Source organism: Rana temporaria, chromosome 1, assembly GCF_905171775.1.
Source record: "Rana temporaria chromosome 1, aRanTem1.1, whole genome shotgun sequence".
In the NCBI taxonomy this organism is placed as follows: domain Eukaryota; kingdom Metazoa; phylum Chordata; class Amphibia; order Anura; family Ranidae; genus Rana; species Rana temporaria.
Genome location: NC_053489.1, coordinates 676,998,097 through 677,018,798, shown reverse-complemented (window position 1 = coordinate 677,018,798; position 20,702 = coordinate 676,998,097).

Sequence of the window (20,702 nt, the reverse complement as noted above, 5' to 3'; positions counted from 1 at the left end):
AGGGAAGGATACTTGAACCTTGTTGATATGTGTGTAAGTTGTAGGGGGAACTCATTTCAGGTGCATCGGGGATAATGTATGTGACGTACCACTGGGGGGAGTGCAAAGGTTACATATGTCCTCAGTTACAGTATGGTTTGGTGGGGAGGGGGAACTGAGTAGGGGGGATGGGGGGGTGTGGGAGGGGTTTGTTGGGGAATATGCCATCTGCGATGGCACAGTTATATGTTCCCGGTCATGTTGGCCGATAGGTAAGCTTGGCGGTGTGCCAAGGAATGTTTTCGTTGTATGTCTATAAAACCTTTAATAAACAGAAATTTTCCACAAAAAAAAACATGCAGAGAAATTAGTGGAGTGGATGACCAAGCCGTCCTCATCCTCCTCATCCTCTCTCACACAGACTGATCATAGTTTGTCTGGCAAAGCAGCTGCCAAGGCGTCCTCTTCCCTCTGCACAATGGCATCACACAATCCTTCCCTAGTCCCACCGTGTCCTCCTGAGGAGTCCCCCGAACTGTTTCAACACAGTGTTGGGTACATGCTACATGAAGATGCGCAGCGTTTTGAAGACTCCGATGACGGAACACAGATAGAGGAAGGCATTGATGTGAGCCCAGGGAGAGGGGGTGGCCGAAAGGGACAACAATCTGGGAGTGATGTTCCCCCAGCTGGAGCATACTGCCAGGTTTTCGAAAGTGATGATGAGGAGGGAGGGGATGATGAGGTCATTGACTCTACCTGGGTGCCTAATAGGAGAGAGGAAGAGGAGGAGGAGGAGGACGAGGGACAGGCACATCTCCAAAGAGGCAGGATGCCCTCCAGGGGTCAGCTTAAGGGCAGCACACCAACTGCATTACGTGGCACTGCTGTGTCTCAATGGTACAGCAAAAGTTCTTTGGTGTGGGCCTTCTTTGAAACATGTCCATCAGATCGTACCTTTGCTGTTTGCAACATATGTCTCAAGCGTATCTCGCGTGGCCAAAACATCACCCGCTTGGGCACCACATGTTTGTCCAGACATATATCGAGCTGCCATGCAGCTCGTTGGCAAGCATACCAGAAAGACCCACACCAAAGACCGAAGCGGACCTCCCCTTGCCCTTCTGTGACCTCCAACCCCACTAGACCCCCAGTCCTCTCTGAAGCCTGCACCGAAGGTGTAGAAATAGGTGTGTCACAACGTAGTAGTGGTAGTACATGCGGGCAATCTACTGATAGCAGACAAATTTCCCTGCCCCAGCTGCTGCAGCGCCAAAAGAAGTACGCTCCCAGCCATCCACATGCCCAGTGGTTGAATGCTAGCTTAGCAAAATTGCTAGCACTTCAACTGCTACCTTTTCAGTTGGTAGATTCTGCCCCCTTCCTTGAGTTTGTGGAATGTGCAGTACCTCAGTGGCAAGTACCCAAATGCCACTTTTTCTCACGGAAGGCGATTCCGGCTCTTTACCGGCATGTGGAAGGCATGGACAGGGCGGTCAGTGGTAAGGTGCATCTTACCGCTGACTCATGGTCCAGCAGGCATGGACAGGGACATTACCTGTCTTTTACGGCCCATTGGGTGACTCTGCTGGCAGCTGGGAAGGACGCAGGGCAAGGTACAGTAGTTTTGGAGGTTGTTCCGCCACCACGCCTCCAAAACACTACTACTGCTTGTGACACACCTCTCTCCTCCACCCCCTCCTCTTTTTCTTCCTCTGTGGCCTCTTCCTGTGGTGATGTTTGCTCAGAACCAGCCGTGCTCCGTAGGCGTACGAGGGCCTACGCAGGAATGCAGGCCAAGAGATGCCATGCGGTGCTAGAGCTGGTGTGCTTGGGAGACAGGAGCCACACTGGGGAAGAGGTTCTTTAAGCTCTGCAGGGGCAGGCTCAGAGGTGGTTGACGCCACGCCAGCTGAAGCCTGGAATGGTGGTCAGCGATAATGGCACCAACCTCCTCTCTGCCCTGCGACAGGGAAAACTCACCCATGTTCCCTGTTTTGCGCATGTTCTCAATTTGGTGGTGCAGCGGTTCTTGGGCAGGTACCCGGGCTTACAGGATGTCCTGAAGCAGGCCAGGAAAGTCTGTGTGCATTTCCGGAGGTCATATAATGCCACTGCTCGGCTGACAGACCTCCAGAGGGAATACAACCTGCCCAAGAACCGCCTAATCTGTGACATGCCCACCAGATGGAACTCTACGTTGGCCATGCTGCAGCGGCTGCACACGCAGCAGAGGGCCATCAATGAGTACCTGTGCCAATATGGCAGCAGAACTGGCTCAGGGGAGCTTGGTTTTTTTTTCACCACGCCAGTGGGCCTTGATCAGGGATGCATGCACTGTCCTGTCACCATTTGAGGAGGCCACGAGGATGGTGAGCAGTGACAGTGCATGCATCAGTGAGACTGTCCCGCTTATTCACATGTTGGAGCACACCCTACGTGGAATAATGGACAGGGCCCTTGAGGCAGAAAAGAGGGAGGAAGAGGAGGACTTCCTTACCTCTCAAGGCCCCCTTTATCCAGACACTGTTCCTGCTTGCCCACCTAGAACACAGGAAGAGGAGGAGGAGGAGGAGGAGGAGGAGGAGGAGGATTGTATCAGCAATATGGAGGTGGAGCCTAGCACTCAGCATCAACAGCAGCAGTCTTCAAGGGATCATATACAGTCCCAAGGAACACGTGGACTTTTACGTGGCTGGGATGAGGTGGCTGCCGATCCTGTCGTCCTCAGTGACCCAGAGGACTGTGCCCCGAATGCCTCTGCAAACCTACGCTGCATGGCCTCCCTGATCCTGCAAAGCATGCTTAAGGATCCTCGTGTACGTGCTATCAAGGAGAGGGATCATTACTGGCTGGCAACTCTCCTTGATCCACGTTACAAGAGTAAGGTAGCGGACCTTATGTTGCCATCGCAGAGGGAGCAGAAGATGAAACTTCTGCGGGAGGCCTTGCAGAAGGGTCTGTGCAATGCGTTCCCAGAACCGGGGGGATTACCAAAACCTGGCCCTGGACAACGTCTTGCTGAGGCTTCGGTGAGTCAGAGAAGGAGCGATGGAGAAGGTGGCCGTCTGACCGATGCATTCAAACAATTTTTTAGTCCGCAGCTTCAAGGTTTGACCGGTTCCAGCAACCATCGCCAGCGTCTGGTTTACATGGTCCGGGAATACCTAGCGGCAAGATCCGACTTGGACACCTTCCCCACCGAAAATCCTCTGGCTTACTGGGTCTTGAGGATGGATCACTGGCCAGAGCTTGCACAGTACGCAATAGAGCTACTGGCTTGCCCTGCATCCAGTGTTCTTTCAGAACGCACATTTAGTGCTGCTGGAGGCTTTGTGACCGATCAAAGGGTGCGCCTCTCCACCGACTCTGTTGATCGACTGACCTTCATCAAAATGAATCAGGCTTGGATCAACACCAGCTACCAAGCACCTGATGCTGATGTTACTGAATAATAATTTTTTGTTGAAATGTCAGATCCCTTTGAGACTGCGTATGCTGATGCGATGCTGAGTGACTGTCCTGTTATGCTGCTGATGGAATATCCTTCTCCTCCTAACTTTTCTTGCTGATAGCTAGTAAGAAATGTTGTATTTCTGGGCTCCGCCACCAGTGCCTAAGGCCTAATTTTTCTGCCCCTGTTTAACAGGGGCGCCTAATACCAATTTTTGATGCAATACTTTGCACGTGGCTCCTTGTTGTGCTCCAATTAAAGATATTGGGAGGGGTTGCAGTGTTGTGTTGTGCCTAAGGCCTAATTTTTCTGCCCCTGTTCAACAGGGGCACCTAATAACAATTTTTGATGCAATACTTTGCACGCGGCTCCTTGTTGCGCTCCAATTAAAGATATTGGGAGGGGTTGCAGTGTTGTGTTGTGCCTAAGGCCTAATGTTTCTGCCCCTGTGTAACAGGGGCGTCTGATACCAATTTTTGATGCAATACTTTGCACGTGGCTCCTTGTTGCGCTCCAATTAAAGATATTGGGAGGGGTTGCAGTGTTGTGTTGTGCCTAAGGCCTAATGTTTCTGCCCCTGTTTAACAGGGGCGTCTGATACCAATTTTTGATGCAATACTTTGCACGTGGCTCCTTGTTGCGCTCCAATTAAAGATATTGGGAGGGGTTGCAGTGTTGTGTTGTGCCTAAGGCCTAATGTTTCTGCCCCTGTGTAACAGGGGCGTCTGATACCAATTTTTGATGCAATACTTTGCACGTGGCTCCTTGTTGCGCTCCAATTAAAGATATTGGGAGGGGTTGCAGTGTTGTGTTGTGCCTAAGGCCTAATTTTTCTGCCCCTGTGTAACAGGGGCATCTAATAACAATTTTTAATGCAATACTTTGCATGTGGCTCTTTTCTGCGGTCCAATTACAGTATCTGTGCGGGGTTGCAGTGTTGTGACACCGCCACCAGTGCCTAAGGCCCAAATTGTATGCCCCTGTTCCAGTAATTTTCTTGGTTTGATTCTTTTCTCATTTGAGTTCATTCTAGCTTTCTCCTATGTTATCATAGTGTCATGTTTATTTCCCTTTACTAAATACTCATCATTGTCAATGTAAACACCACAAATATAGATTTCTTATTTTAGGCAGCATTGATATTGTTATACCTGAAGGGTTCCACATGTACTGGCACTTTAAGGCTGGCTCCACCCAGCAGTGATGACAAGGGTCAAGGGGCATAGTAGCCATCTTAGAGAGAGCACATGTAGGAAGCAGATAACCTGTACTGTCCTGAGATGCATGTTACAGTGTACAGCCTGTACTGAAATAAACATCCATTGTTCCAGACCAGAGTCTTGTGTCCCTCACAACACAGAGGATATAACAGATATAATAAGAAGCCAGACATTGTTCAGTATCCAAAAATATTTATTGTATCACACTTAAAAAGTTTTTTTTTTTTTTTTTTTTCGAAAAATATCGTAATATAATTTTTTTTTTTTTTTGATGGGGTCAAGACATATTTTTTTTATTTGAAATATTTTTATACATGTATTTATTTATTTTTTATTTATTTTTTATTTAAATCCCTCCTCAGCTCATCTACAAGACTCTTCAATTGTTGTTCCAAATTTCGCATTTTCTTTAGAACATTCTCGAGGATGATGTTTGTTTCCTCTAATTCTGACATGCATGAATTTATCTCCCCAATTAGGACATTGGCACTGTTGGTGTCCACTGTGCCCCCAACAGCTCCGACACCTCCTGAAATTTGGAAAAAAAAAGCATGTATTAAAATTATGCAGGCCTACATGTATTACCTGAAGCTGTGCTGTATGACACTGACCTGATGTGGTGGGATTTTACAATTCCTGCACATTCGTCGAGGGTGGGGCTTGGCTGTGTGTTGGCTTCATCGGGTCCACTGTAGCAGCTTCATTGCGCCCTATGAGATTGTAAAAAAAGGGATACATAAATCAAAAAGATTAGAGGCTTAAAAGAGGAATATCAATCATTCTTTTTAAAAAGTGTGGTACAATTGTCTGTTTTTACAATCCTTCTAAGCTTAACACAGGATTTTATCCATTACCAAAGCTGCTGCATTTCTCTATCTTTGGCCAAGTTTCCTACATGGAAAAACAACAAGTATACACTGGATCACCTATGTGTGTGTTACGGAACCATGAACCAGACGTACAACAAGAGATAAGTGAAAAATAAGAAGGCTTTATTGAATATCAAGCATTAAAGCAAAAGTCCAAAACAGATGGTGAACCCGAATCAGAGTCTTGCGAAGCCAGAGGTCAGGAACCAGAAGGGTAGTCAGACGAAGCCAGGATCAGGAACCAGCAGGGATGTCAGACGAAGCCAGGATCAGGAACCAGCAGGGAAGTCAGACGAAGCCAGGATCGGAACCAGAAGCAGCAGCAGTCTTAGAAGCATGTGTACACAGGAGGACCAAGCAAGGAACTGAAGCCACAGAACTCCTATATATATGAGCCAGGCATCCAGCTCCTCCCAGTGGGAAGGAGGAGCCGCAGGGTGGGAGGCTACAAGAGACCTGGAAACCAAGATGGCCGCCAGCACATGTCAAACGAAGGAGACAGGAGAGAGGTAAGACCATGACAGTACCTCCCCCTCAAGGGCCCCTCCTCCGCGGTGCAAAAAACGGTTTCTGAGGGAAGCGTGCGTGGAAGGCTCGGAGCAAGGCAGGAGCATGGACATCTGCGGAGGGAACCCAGGAACGCTCCTCTGGACCATAACCACGCCAGTGGACCAAAAACTGCACCCGACCGCGGACCAGGCGTGAGTCCAGGATATTGCTCACTTCATACTCCTCATGATTGCCCACTTGGACCGGACGAGGCCGAGGAACCGAGGAAGTGAAGCGATTGCACACCAGTGGCTTCAACAGGGAGACATGAAATACGTTGGAGATCCGCATGCCAGGAGGAAGCGCAAGGGCATAGGCTACCGGGTTTACCCTGCGAAGCACTCGGAAGGGACCAACAAAGCGAGGAGCCAGCTTGGGAGTGGGCACTCGAAGGTTGAGGTTGCGAGTGGACAACCATACACGGTCTCCGACCTGGTAGGAAGGAGCAGGCGCTCGTCTGCGATCAGCCTGGAGTTTCTGGCGCTGCGCAGAGACCTCAAGGGACCTCTGGATCTGTACCCAAGAAGCACGTAGAGCAGAAAGGTGATCCTCCACAGCCGGAATATCCTGGGGAGAGAATGCCTCCGGTAACACGGCAGGTTGGAACCCATAATTGGCCATGAAGGGAGACGTCCCAGAGGAAGAGTTCACAGCCGTGTTCCTGGCAAACTCAGCCCAAGGCAGGAGGTCAACCCAATTGTCCTGGTGATCGGAGACATAGCAACGAAGGAATTGCTCCAAGGCCTGATTGGATCGTTCTGCGGCCCCATTGGACTGAGGGTGGTAGGCCGAGGAGAAGGAGAGATGAATCCCCAACTGGGAGCAAAAGGCGCGCCAGAACCTGGACACAAACTGACTCCCCCGATCCGACACTATCTCTTTGGGCAAACCGTGCAACCGGAAGACCTCCCGGGCAAAAATCGTGGCCAACTCTTGTGCAGAGGGTAACTTCTTGAGAGGAACACAGTGGCACATTTTGGAAAACTGATCCACAATCATGAGAATAACCGTATGGCCTCGGGATGCAGGGAGGTCCACAATGAAATCCATCCCCAGGTGTGACCATGGGCGCTCCCCGGTGGCTATGGGTTGCAGCAGGCCCAACGGAAGGTGCCGAGGGGACTTACTTTGGGCACAAACGGAGCATGCCGCTACATATGCGGCGATGTCGGAACGTAGGGAAGGCCACCAGAACAGACGTGAAACAGCCCAGGACAGCTGATTCTTACCAGGATGCCCCGCGGTCTTGGAGTTATGGTAGGTTCGCAACAACCGAGTGCGCAACTCCTCAGGCACAAAACATCTGCCGTTGGGTGTCCCAGAGGGAGCACCAGACTGAGCCGCCAAAATCTGCTCACCAAGGGGAGAGGTCAGGCTGGTGCGAATGGCGGCCAGGATCTGATTCGGAGGTATGACCGAAGTCGGTATAGATTCCTCCCTGGACAGCTCGGAGTACTGCCGTGATAAGGCATCCACCCTGATGTTCTTGGAACCAGGTAGGTAGGAGACCACGTAATTAAAACGTGACAAGAACAGAGCCCATCTGGCCTGACGTGGTGTCAATCTCTTGACCTCAGAAAGGTAGGTCAGATTCTTGTGGTCCGTCAGGATGAGAACCGGAACCATCGAGCCCTCGAGCAAGTGCCTCCACTCTTTGAGAGCCTGCACTATGGCCAATAACTCCCTGTCACCAATCTGATAGTTGCACTCCGCGGGTGACAGTTTCCGGGAGTAAAACCCACAAGGAAGCAGCGGACCCTCTGGTGTCCTACGCTGAGACAGAAGGGCGCCTACTCCCGTCTCGGACGCGTCCACCTCGAGGACAAAGGGCAACCCAGGGTTGGGATGAGACAGAATCGGAGCTGACACAAAGGCGGATTTTAGGGCCTCAAAAGCCCGGATGGCCTCGAGCGGCCAGACCTGGGAATTACTGCCCTTCCTGGTCAGATCCGTGAGAGGCTTGGCCAGCATGGAGAAGTCCCTGATGAACTTCCGATAATAATTGGCGAAGCCCAAAAAACGCTGCAAGGAACGAAGACCACTGGGCTGAGGCCACTGTAAGACAGCCGAAACCTACTCAGGATCCATGGAGAACCCCTCAGCGGAAATGATGTAACCTAGGAAGGTTACCTGGGATCGGTGAAATTCGCATTTCTCAAGCTTACCGAACAGCTTGTTCTCTCGTAACCGTTGCAACACTCGTTTGACATCCAGAATGTGGGCCTCCCTGGATTCAGAATATACCAAGATGTCATCCAAATAGACCACCACACACTGCTGCAACAGGTCACGGAAAACATCGTTGATGAATTCCTGAAAGACTGCGGGCGCATTGCACAACCCAAAGGGCATAACCAAGGATTCATAATGACCGGTCCTGGTGTTAAAGTCGGTCTTCCACTCATCGCCCGCCTTGATCCTTACCAGGTTATATGCCGCCCTCAGGTCGAGTTTGGTAAAGACCGTGGCCCCTTTAAGGCGATCGAACAGCTCGGAAATCAAGGGTATCGGGTAAGCGTTCTTGATCGTGATGCGATTGAGACCCCTGTAATCGATGCAAGGCCTCAACTCACCGCCCTTCTTTTTCACAAAGAAAAATCCAGCCCCTGCCGGGGACAAGGATTTGCGAATGTGACCACGGGACAGCGCCTCCATCACGTACTCCTCCATGGCCTCATTCTCCGCAACCGACAGTGGATAGACCTTGCCGCGAGGAGGAACGGCACCGGGTTGTAACTCAATGGCACAATCATATGGGCGGTGCGGAGGTAGGGCAACTGCGCGTACCTTATCGAATACATCCCGGTACTCCTCGTATTCAGGAGGCAACAGAGAGTCCGAGGAAGTACACAGCAACTTGACAGGACCATGGATGCACTTAGCCCCACACTGTGGTGACCATGAGAGGATCTCGGCCGATCTCCAGTCAAAAGTCGGATTATGCTTCTGGAGCCAGGGGTACCCCAAGACCACCGAGTAGTGTGGAGACGAAATAACTTGGAAGCAGACCGACTCTCTGTGAGCGGCACCAATGGCTACCCCCACTGGAAGGGTCTCATGAGTCACGTGTGACGGTTGGAGGGGTCTGCCGTCTATCGCCTCTAGAGCCAGCGGGGAACCTCGAGCCTGTAGAGGAATGGAATTGGCGGCAGCGAACTCACTATCAATGAAAAAACCACCAGCACCAGAGTCCACCAACGCCTGGGTCGTCACCGAGCCCCCGACCCAGGAGAGGACAACAGTGATCAGTGGTTTATCAACACGGGAAACCGGGGACGAGGAGACTCCACCCAAGATCTGCCCCCGACAGGATCTCAGGTGCGAGCGTTTCCCGGACGGTTCGGACATGCCAACCGAAAATGCCCATCGAGACCACAGTACATGCATCGGCCCTCAGGTCTCCGGAGTACCCTCTCCCCCTCGGACAAGCGAGCAAACCCCAGCTGCGAGGGTTCACCCCCAGACAAGTCAACACCAGGAGGCGTGGGAGGAGAGGGAGGCACGGGTGGGACAGCAAACGTAGGCGCCAAACTGTTAGGAGGCCTCCGCAGGCTCACCTTAAAGGAAGGTCTCTCCCTGAGTCTGGTGTCAATCAAAATCAGGAAAGAAATAAGAGCCTCGAGCTCCACTGGTAGGTCCTTAGCTGCAACCTCATCCTTCAAGGCATCCGAGAGACCATGAGAGAAAGCAGCGACCAGGGCCTCATTATTCCAACCTACCTCTGCTGCCAGGGTACGAAACTCAATGGCGTATTCGGCTACGGATCGTGAACCCTGTCTGACGGACATAAGGAGCTTCGCAGCAGAGGCGGCGCGAGCCGGCACATCGAATACCTTCCGAAGAGAAGCAACAAAACCGGAAAACTCGGCAACCACCGGATTGTTGTTCTCCCATAAAGGACTGGCCCAGGCCAAGGCCTTGTCCGAGAGCAGCGAGATCAAGAACCCCACCTTTGATCTCTCAGTGGGAAAGGCATGTGGCAGCAACTCGAAATAAATGCCCACTTGGTTAAGGAAACCTCGGCACTGAGTTGGCTCTCCCCCAAATTGCTGTGGAAGGGGGGCAGAACCGGACATACCCCGAAACACCGCAGGCGCAACAACAGGTGTCGAGGTAGACTCTGGCGCAACAGTCGGATCGGCCGTAGGAGCGGGCCCAGGAGCGACGACCGACCCATTGGCAACGGGAGCGAAATGAGCCGTGCGTTCAAGCAGGGTTTGCAACGCCACGGCGAACTGACCCAACAGGGACTCCAGCTGATCAAGTCTGGCAACCAGCGTGGGTAGCAAGGATGGCTCTGTACCGTCAAAATTCATGGCTTGGTCCTAATGTTACGGAACCATGAACCAGACGTACAACAAGAGATAAGTGAAAAATAAGAAGGCTTTATTGAATATCAAGCATTAAAGCAAAAGTCCAAAACAGATGGTGAACCCGAATCAGAGTCTTGCGAAGCCAGAGGTCAGGAACCAGAAGGGTAGTCAGACGAAGCCAGGATCAGGAACCAGCAGGGATGTCAGACGAAGCCAGGATCAGGAACCAGCAGGGAAGTCAGACGAAGCCAGGATCGGAACCAGAAGCAGCAGCAGTCTTAGAAGCATGTGTACACAGGAGGACCAAGCAAGGAACTGAAGCCACAGAACTCCTATATATATGAGCCAGGCATCCAGCTCCTCCCAGTGGGAAGGAGGAGCCGCAGGGTGGGAGGCTACAAGAGACCTGGAAACCAAGATGGCCGCCAGCACATGTCAAACGAAGGAGACAGGAGAGAGGTAAGACCATGACAGTGTGACACCCTAACTGGGTTGTTCTTGTGGCCAACACTCAGTGCCGATCATGACCTCCCTGGGGCCAGAAGCAAAATGACATAGCACATGAAAAAAGAGAAGCGGGGGCCGCTGACGACAGTGACATGTCACATTAAAGAAAGTTGAGAAGTGGGGGGAGGGGGTGTTCTGCTGTCAAAAATGACATCTTACATTAAATTGAGAAGCAAGGGTTGCTGACTTATTGCCTCTTCTCCCATGCAGCCAGCGAGTTGAGAAGCGGGGTGAGGGGGCGAAAATGACTTCTTACCAGGTTGGGCCTCTAGTTATTTGGGGGGCCCTTCACAGCTTTGAGGGGCCCTAAGCGGCTCGCATAGTGAGCCTATAGGGCGGATCGGCCATGCCAACCATTGTGCTACTGAGTCCATATGTGTAATCAACTTCTGCGCTGAGCATACTCTCCTTTTACTGTATATTGACGTGAGTTGGACTATTTAAATCTAGTTAATAACACATCTACATTCAATAAAAAATTGTTGTCACATAAAAAGAACTTAAATGGAATGACCAACCAAATATTATGCCCACAAACATGAACCTTGAAACAATCTATTTTTGAACCGTATATATACACAACCTGATATAAAAACCTCAAATGCCACAAAAGAATAAAAATAAATACTCAGAGTACACATGAAAATTACTTACGTCTTATGAGGACTTTTTGAATTCTCTCCAGCTGCTCTGGATTTCTCCTTTTCATGTCACACCACTTCTTTCTTAACTGATCCCTTGACCTCTGCACCCCGAATTGCTCATGGAGAGTCCTCCGCACCTTCTCCATGATCTGGCCCTTTAGCCTCTTAGGTTTCCTGTAAGGCCCTAGTTGACCATCATAGTCATACTCCTCAATAATTGCAACCATCTCCACCATCTCCTCAAAGGTCATTCTGGTGGCTGGTTTACTGCTCCTTCTCCTGGTGTCTGCCTGGCCTCTCTCCTCACTTGTGGTTGCAGCTTCCTGTCTCTCCTGAGTCTCCTCCATCATGTCTTCAGTGAAGTGCATTGACCAACCGAAAAGGGGCGTGCCAATTACTAGAACGATCGTCATAGGCGGGGATACATGCGGAGCTTCCCGCATGCGCAGTGTATAAAGGGATATTGCGTGAGTTAGAACGTCATTCGCAGTCGGTAGAATATGTCGGGCAAACGATCGTGCAGTACGACGATACGAAACTTGATTTTTGGACTTTATGATCAGCGGATGAGTTTGTGGGTTAGATATGGGTAGAAAGCTAAGGCTTGACTGACATTATTGTTTTGGGCTAAATTTTGACTTGCAGAAATAATGGAGGCCTTCATAGAACAGGAGTTCTTCACAGTATTTGTTAAAGCGGTGGTTCACCCTATAAACCCCCCAAAAAAAAATGTTTTGTTCTACCATAAAATCAGGCATTGTAGCGCGAGCTACAGTATGCCTGTCCCGATTTTTTTATCCCCGTACTCACAGTTTACTCGTACATCGAAGATACCGACTCCCCTCGGGGAATGGGCGTGCGTATGGAGACGGAGGATGATTGACGGCCGGCTCTGGCGCGTCACGCTTCTCCGGAAATAGCCGAAATAGGCTTGGCTCTTCACGGCGCCTGTGCATAGCCTGTGCGCAGGCGCCGTGAAGAGCCGAGACCTACTCCGGCTGTCTTCGGGGAGAGTGACGTGCCAGGGCCGGCCGTCAATCATCCTCCCTCTCCATAGGCACGCCCATTCCCCGCGGGAGCCGAAATCTATAATGTACGATTACACGGTGAGTCCGGGGTTAAAAAAATCGGGACAGGCATACTGTAGCTCGCGCTACAATGCCTGTCTCGATGGTAAAATCATGTCACTGAGGGTGAACCACCGCTTTAAAAGGAGGCCACGGATGGCAACCCCCCTTTTCTCTATAATTTTACTTTCCCAACAAAAAAATTTTATTGTGCCAAGATCTGGCATTGTAATGGCCCCCCCACCCCTAAAATAATCGACATATTGTTGCCACACAGCACATGCACTTTGGGGGGCAAAGCCTGTATGGACAGTCTCACGGGCCACCACCACTGGAACATCAGTGGCCTCATCAGGCACAAGTGTCATGTAGTTTGTTGAGGGTCTCTTTAGGAAATTGCGCAATATGCAGGAGCAAAGTATGACATGGTTCTGATTCTACTTAAGAAACCTACAGTCCCTATCTTGTTTGCACCGCCTGTATACTGCTGTTCAAAGTATATAGGGGAAAAGGGTCTTGTCAGGGCCAATTCTCACTATAGGCTCACTATGCAAGCCGCTTAGGGCCCCGCAAAGACGTGAAGGGCCCCCAAAGTACTAGAGGCCCCGCCTGGTAAGAAGTCATTTTCGCCCCCTGACCCCGCTTCTAAACTCGCTGGCTGAGTCATTTCCGACAGCAGAACACCCCCTCCCCCTTCTCAACTTTCTTTAATGTGACATGTCACTGTCGTCAGCGCCCCCCCCCCCCCCCCCCCCGATTCTAATTTTTAATGTGCCATGTCATTTTGCCTAGGGCCCCAGGGAGGTCAGGATCGGCACTGGGTCTTGTAATGACCTGGGGGGAGTGGTGGCGGGGAAACTCATGCTATTTTTTTCAATGATTTTTATCCATATTGCAGGGACCAACCATTACATTAAAGCCGCAAGCAGTATTAAATTACTTTTTTCTGAGAGTAATCTCATGTTGTGCAGGGACATTTCTAAACACGTGCCACTACTATAGACACCCAGCAGGTACCATATTTAAAAGGATTTTTTTTTTTCACTTTAAGCATCATTAAAATCGCTGCTCAAGAAAAAACTACAGTTTTTAAAACTTTTTTTTCCATTGATACATGTTCCCTGGGGCAAGACCCGGGTTCTCAAAGACGTTTTCCATCAATAACTTGCATATTGGACTTTAAAATGAGCACTTTTGAATTCGAACGTTCGAGTCCCATAGACTTCAATGGGGTTCTAAATGTTCGTGCGAACGGACGGTCTGTTCGAACATTCTGGTGCGAACCGAACCCGGGTATGTTCGGCTCATCCCTAATAGGGGAATTATGAGATGTCCAGTTGATTGTAGAACATTGCATGGGACAAACTATATACACTATCTATATATCCAACTCCCATCTTCTCTCTTCCTTGCAGATTATTCCTCCAGACACCTCCAGCAAAACACTTACTTGCACCTCCTGGACCAGTTAGTAATGAATTGATAAGCCTGACACTGGCTCAGCCAGACCTTAGCAACCACCCTTTGCATGCAGGGACCTGGCAGGTATTTAAGGAGGCCTGCCCTCTGCCTATCAAAGTTGAGGATTGGTCAAGGCTCCTCAGAATACCCCAGGCAGCTCCACCTCTCCTCTCCTCCTCTATTTCCAAAATCTTCTAGAAATCTCTAGAAATAAGAGGGAGGTCTTGGTGATGCTGCCTGTGAGTCACCAGCTCTACACTAAGCCACTACCAGCCTAGATTAGACCAAAACAAACAGGCCTGGCTGCTACACATGCCTGCCTTAATTTTCCAACTCTAACAACCCTCACTATAGCACCTAAACTACTAGCGTGTGCTACACATTCTTTTATTGGGGAACTTGGGTACACAGGAGGGGAGGCAATAGGGCACAGCACAGAGAAATAATCCACAGGGCAACAGCAGGGCTTCCCCATCCATGATGTAGTAATATGGCAGAGCAAGGGAAAATTCTTTTTCAGGCAGTAATACAACACAGCAGGGGGGTAAAAATAAACTATGGAGTGGCAATATGGCACAGGAAGGAGGGAATAGTCCACAGGGCAGAAATATGGTACAGAAAGGGGCAATGATCCTCCTTGTGGTAAAATGGCACAACAAGGAAAAATAATACTGAGGGCAGTAAAATGACATGGCAAGGGTTAACAGTCCATGGAGTGGTGATATGGCACAGCAAAGGGAGATAGGCCACAGGACAACAATATGGAAAAGCAAAAGGGAAAATAATCCTCAGTGCAGTGATATGGCACAGCAAGGGTTTACAGTCCACAGAGTGGCAATAAGTGCTTGAACCTTCCTGTATTGCCCAATGTTGTGCCTAACTCTGATGAGGTATGCTGACCCCTTAAGAGTCCCCTTCACTGGAAGTAAGGGGCCAAGCCCTACCCCTGAGAAACAACCCTACACCATAACCCCCCATCTCCAAATGATTTGGACCAGTGCACAAAGCAACATCCATAAAGACATGGATGACTGAGTTTGGGGTTAAGGAACTTGACTGGTCTTCACAGAGTCCTGACCTCCACCCGATAGACTACCTTAGGGATGAAATAGAGTTGAGACTGCAGGCCAGGCCTTTATATCCAACATCAGTGCCTAAACTCACAAATGCACTTCTGGAAGAATGATCGAAAATTCCCATAGACACCCTCCTAAACCTTGTGGATGGCCTTCCCAGAAGAGTTGAAGCTGTTATAGCTGTAAAGGGTGGGCCAACTCAACATTGAACTCTACAGACAAAGATTGGGATGCCATTAAAGTTAATGTGCGTGTAAAGGCAGGCGTCCCAGTACTTTTGACAATATAGTGTGTATATACAGTGGCTTGCGAAAGTATTCGGCCAACTTGAACTTTGCGACCTTTTGCCACATTTCAGGCTTCAAACATAAAGATATAAAACTGTAATTTTTTTTGGAAGAATCAACAACAAGTGGGACACAATCATGAAGTGGACTGAAATTTATTGGATATTTCAAATTTTTGTTAACAAATAAAAAACTGAAAAATTGGGCGTGCAAAATGATTCAGCCCCTTTACTTTCAGTGCAGCAAACTCTCTCCAGAAGTTCAGTGAGGATCTCTGAATGATCCAATGTTGACCTAAATGACTAATGATGATAAATAGAATCCACCTGTGTGTAATCAAGTCTCCGTATAAATGCACCTGCACTGTGATAGTCTCAGAGGTCCGTTTAAAGCGCAGAGAGCATCATGAAGAACAAGGAACACACCGGCAGGTCCGGGATACTGTTGTGGAGAAGTTTAAAGCCGGATTTGGATACAAAAAGATTTCCCAAGCTTTCAACATCCCAAGGAGCACTGTGCAAGCGATAATATTGAAATGGAAGGAGTATCAGACCACTGCAAATCTACGAAGACCTGGCCGTCCCTCTAAACTTTCAGCTCATACAAGGAGAAGACTGATCAGAGATGCAGCCAAGAGGCCCATGATCACTCTGGATGAACTGCAGAGATCTACAGCTGAGGTGGGAGACTCTGTCCATAGGACAACAATCAGTCCCTGTATACTGCACAAATCTGGCCTTTATGGAAGAGTGGCAAGAAGAAAGCCATTTCTTAAAGATATCCATAAAAAGCGTCATTTAAAGTTTGCCACAAGCCACCTAGGAGACACACCAAACTTGTGGAAGAAGGTGCTCTGCTCAGATGGAACCAAAATCAAACTTTTTGGCAACAATGCAAAACGTTATGTTTGGCGTAAAAGCAACACAGCTCATCACCCTGAACACACCATCCCCACTGTGAAACATGGTGGTGGCAGCATCATGGTTTGGGCCTGCTTTTCTTCAGCAGGGACAGGGAAGATGGTTAAAATTGATGGGAAGATGGATGGAGCCAAATACAGGACCATTCTGGAAGAAAACCTGATGGAGTCTGCAAAAGACCTGAGACTGGGACGGAGATTTGTCTTCCAACAAGACAATGATCCAAAACATAAAGCAAAATCTACAATGGAATGGTTCACAAATAAACATATCCAGGTGTTAGAATGGCAAAGTCAAAGTCCAGACCTGAATCCAATCGACAATCTGTGGAAAGAACTGAAAACTGCTGCTCACAAACGCTCTCCATCCAACCTCACTGAGCTCGAGCTGTTTTGCAAGGAGGAATGGGCAAAAATTTCAGTCTCTCGATGTGCAAAACTGATAGAGACATACCCCAAGCGACTTACAGCTGTAATCGCAGCAAAAGGTGGCGCTACGAAGTATTAACTTAAAGGGGCTGAATAATTTTGCACGCCCAATTTTTCAGTTTTTTATTTGTTAAAAAAGTTTGAAATATCCAATAAATTTCGTTCCACTTCATGATTGTGTCCCACTTGTTGTTGATTCTTCCAAAAAAAATACAGTTTTATATCTTTATGTTTGAAGCCTGAAATGTGGCAAAAGGTCGCAAAGTTCGAGGGGGCCGATTACTTTCGCAAGGCACTGTATATTTATATTTTGGAAAAGTATATCCTGAAAATGAATAAATATAATTCTGAATTGCTAAAAAGTGCACTGAATGTGAAACATAAGAATAAACCAACTTTATTATATCAGTTGCACTTTCTGAAATAGATGTTATATTTTCAGACTGATGTCACTATTTTTCCGTTCTTTGTTCTGTAGTGTAAGTCGGTCTCAGCCGATGTGTATAAAGTTCCGGGGATTGCTTCTACTTCTGGGCAGAGCTGCCGGTGACTGAGACGATCTGCTGTGTGACATGAAATGTTCTCCGGTCTTCTGTGTCTTTTTCCTGCCGATAATCATCATTCCCATCACATCCTATGGAAAAGTACTGACCCAGAGATCAGCGTTTGCTTGTAGACTCGGTAGGGCAAAGCCATGGTTTGAGTATGAATATTACCAGGAGGGAGATGTCATCATTGGAGGATTAGTCTCTGCTCACTTGAACACCCTACACGCTACAACAATTAAAGACGTAAGAATTGGTTTGGATGATTCTAAACTCTTTCCCGTGTGTCACAAGTAAGTCTCTATTTCTCATCTCTCTCTCTGTATAATGCAACAAAGATAAATAGAATGTTTTGTCTTCATTATCACTGTATTGTTTTATGGAAATGTACAAATGTATCTGCTGATGTTTTATATATTGTCTCCTTATTAGAATCCAGTCTGTGTTTCTCCAATATACATTTAATACACGGGGCTTCCATAATATTGTGTCTTCAGGTCATGCTGGGATTTCTGATAAATAGTCATGTCCTTATAGACGGCTCCTGGGGATGGTTCCATCTCTTCCAGGAGAGAGGGAGGGGGAGGGGGGTGTACCAACTTTCAATAACTCGTGTGTATGATCTCCTACTATTCAGAGATGTTCACAATAAAGCATAGCAGTAAGTCAGCCTGGTGAAAACAATTGCTGAATAGCAATTTCTCAGGTACGCAATTCTGTATCCAAATGCAAACCTTTATGTAATTTCTTGAGACAGATAGAGATTTCTTTTGGTGATATTTAATCACCACTGTTTTTTTTGTTTTTTTTTGCTATATAAACGAAAAAATACTGAAATTAAAAAACAAAACTTGTTTTTCTTCGTTTTTTTTGTTTTTTTAAATAAAATTCTGCAATTAAATAATTGTTCTTCATAAATGTATACCACAATGAATTCTGCTACCCTTTTTTGGTAGAAACAACCCAAATCAGTGTATATTATTTAGTAGTTGTGGAAGTTATAGGAGTAGATTCAGATAGGTCAGCGGATCTTTAAATCCGCGTAACCTATCTGATTTACGTTACACCGCCGCAAGTTTTTGAGGCAAGTGCTTTATTCAGAAAGCACTTGCCTGTAAACTTGCGGCGGCGTATCTTATATCCCCTGGTGGAATTCAAATTCCGCGGCTAGGGGGCATGTAAAATTTAAATCAGGCGCGTCCCTGCGCCGAACGAACTGCGCATGCGCCATCCGTAAAATTTCCCAGCGTGCATTGCTCTAAATGACGTCGCTAGGACGTCATTGGTATCGACGTGAACGTAAATTATGTCCATCCGTATTCGCAAACGACTTACGCAAACGACGTAAAAAAATCAAAATTCGACCCGGGAACGACGGCCATACTTAACATAGGATACACCGCATATAGCAGGGGTAACTATACGCTGGAAAAAGCCGAATGCAAACGACGTAAAAAAAAACGCCGGGAGGTAGTTCGTTTCTGAATCGGCGTAACTCCTCATTTGCATATTCCTCGCGTATACAAACGGAAGCGCCACCTAGCGGCCAGCGTGAGATTGCAGCCTAAGATCCGACGGTGTAAGTCAATTACACCTGTCGGATCTTAGGGAGATCAATGCGTAACCTGATTCTATGAATCAGGCGCATAGATACGACGGCCGGACTCAGAGATACGACGGCGTATCAGGAGATACGCCATCGTATCTTCTTTCTGAATCCGGGCCATAGAGTCTACAAACTATGGTGTATATATATATATATATATATACAGTGAGGAAAATAAGTATTTGAACACCCTGCTATTTTGCAAGTTCTCCCACTTGGAAATCATGGAGGGGTCTGAAATTGTTATCGTAGGTGCATGTCCACTGTGAGAGACATAATCAAAAAAAAAAATCCAGAAATCACAATGTATGATTTTTTTAACTATTTATTTGTATGATACAGCTGCAAATAAGTATTTGAACACCTGAGAAAATCAATGTTAATATTTGGTACAGTAGCCTTTGTTTGCAATTACAGAGGTCAAACGTTTCTTGTAGTTTTTCACCAGGTTTGCACACACTGGAGGAGGGATTTTGGCCCACTCCTCCACACAGATCTTCTCTACATCAGTCAGGTTTCTGGGCCCTCGCTGAGAAACACAGAGTTTGAGCTCCCTCCAAAGATTCTCTATTGGGTTTAGGTCTGGAGACTGGCTAGGCCACGCCAGAACCTTGATATGCTTCTTACAGAGCCACTCCTTGGTTATCCTGGCTGTGTGCTTCAGGTCATTGTCATGTTGGAAGACCCAGCCTCGACCCATCTTCAAAGCTCTAACTGAGGGAAGGAGGTTGTTGCCCAAAATCTCGCAATACATGGCCCCGGTCATCCTCTCCTTAATACAGTGCAGTCGCCCTGTCCCATGTGCAGAAAAACACCCCCAAAGCATGATGCTACCACCCCCATGCTTCACAGTAGGGATGGTGTTCTTGGGATGGTACTCATCCTTCTTCTTCCTCCAAACACGGTTAGTGGAATTATGACCAAAAAGTTCTATTTTGGTCTCATCTGACCACATGACTTTCTCCCATGACTCCTCTGGGTCATCCAAATGGTCATTGGCAAACTTAAGACGGGCCTTGACATGTGCTGGTTTAAGCAGGGGAACCTTCCGTGCCATGCATGATTTCAAACCATGACGTCTTAGTGTATTACCAACAGTAACCTTGGAAACGGTGGTCCCAGCTCTTTTCAGGTCATTGACCAGCTCCTCCCGTGTAGTCCTGGGCTGATTTCTCACCTTTCTTAGGATCATTGAGACCCCACGAGGTGAGATTTTGCATGGAGCCCCAGTCCGAGGGAGATTGACAGTCATGTTTAGCTTCTTCCATTTTCTAATGATTGCTCCAACAGTGGACCTTTTTTCCCCGTAGCCCTTTCCAGCCTTGTGGAGGTGTACAATTTTGTCTCTAGTGTCTTTGGACAGCTCTTTGGTCTTGGCCATGTTAGTAGTTGGATTCTTACTGATTGTATGGGGTGGACAGGTGTCTTTATGCAGCTAATGACCTCAAACAGGTGCATCTAATTTAGGATAATAAATGGAGTGGAGGTGGACATTTTAAAGGCAGACTAACAGGTCATTGAGGGTCAGAATTCTAGCTGATAGACAGGTGTTCAAATACTTATTTGCAGCTGTATCATACAAATAAATAGTTAAAAAATCATAAATTGTGATTTCTGGAATTTTTTTTGGATTATGTCTCTCACAGTGGACATGCACCTACGATGACAATTTCAGACCCCTCCATGATTTCCAAGTGGGAGAACTTGCAAAATAGCAGGGTGTTCAAATACTTATTTTCCTCACTGTATATATATATATATATATACAGGGAGTGCA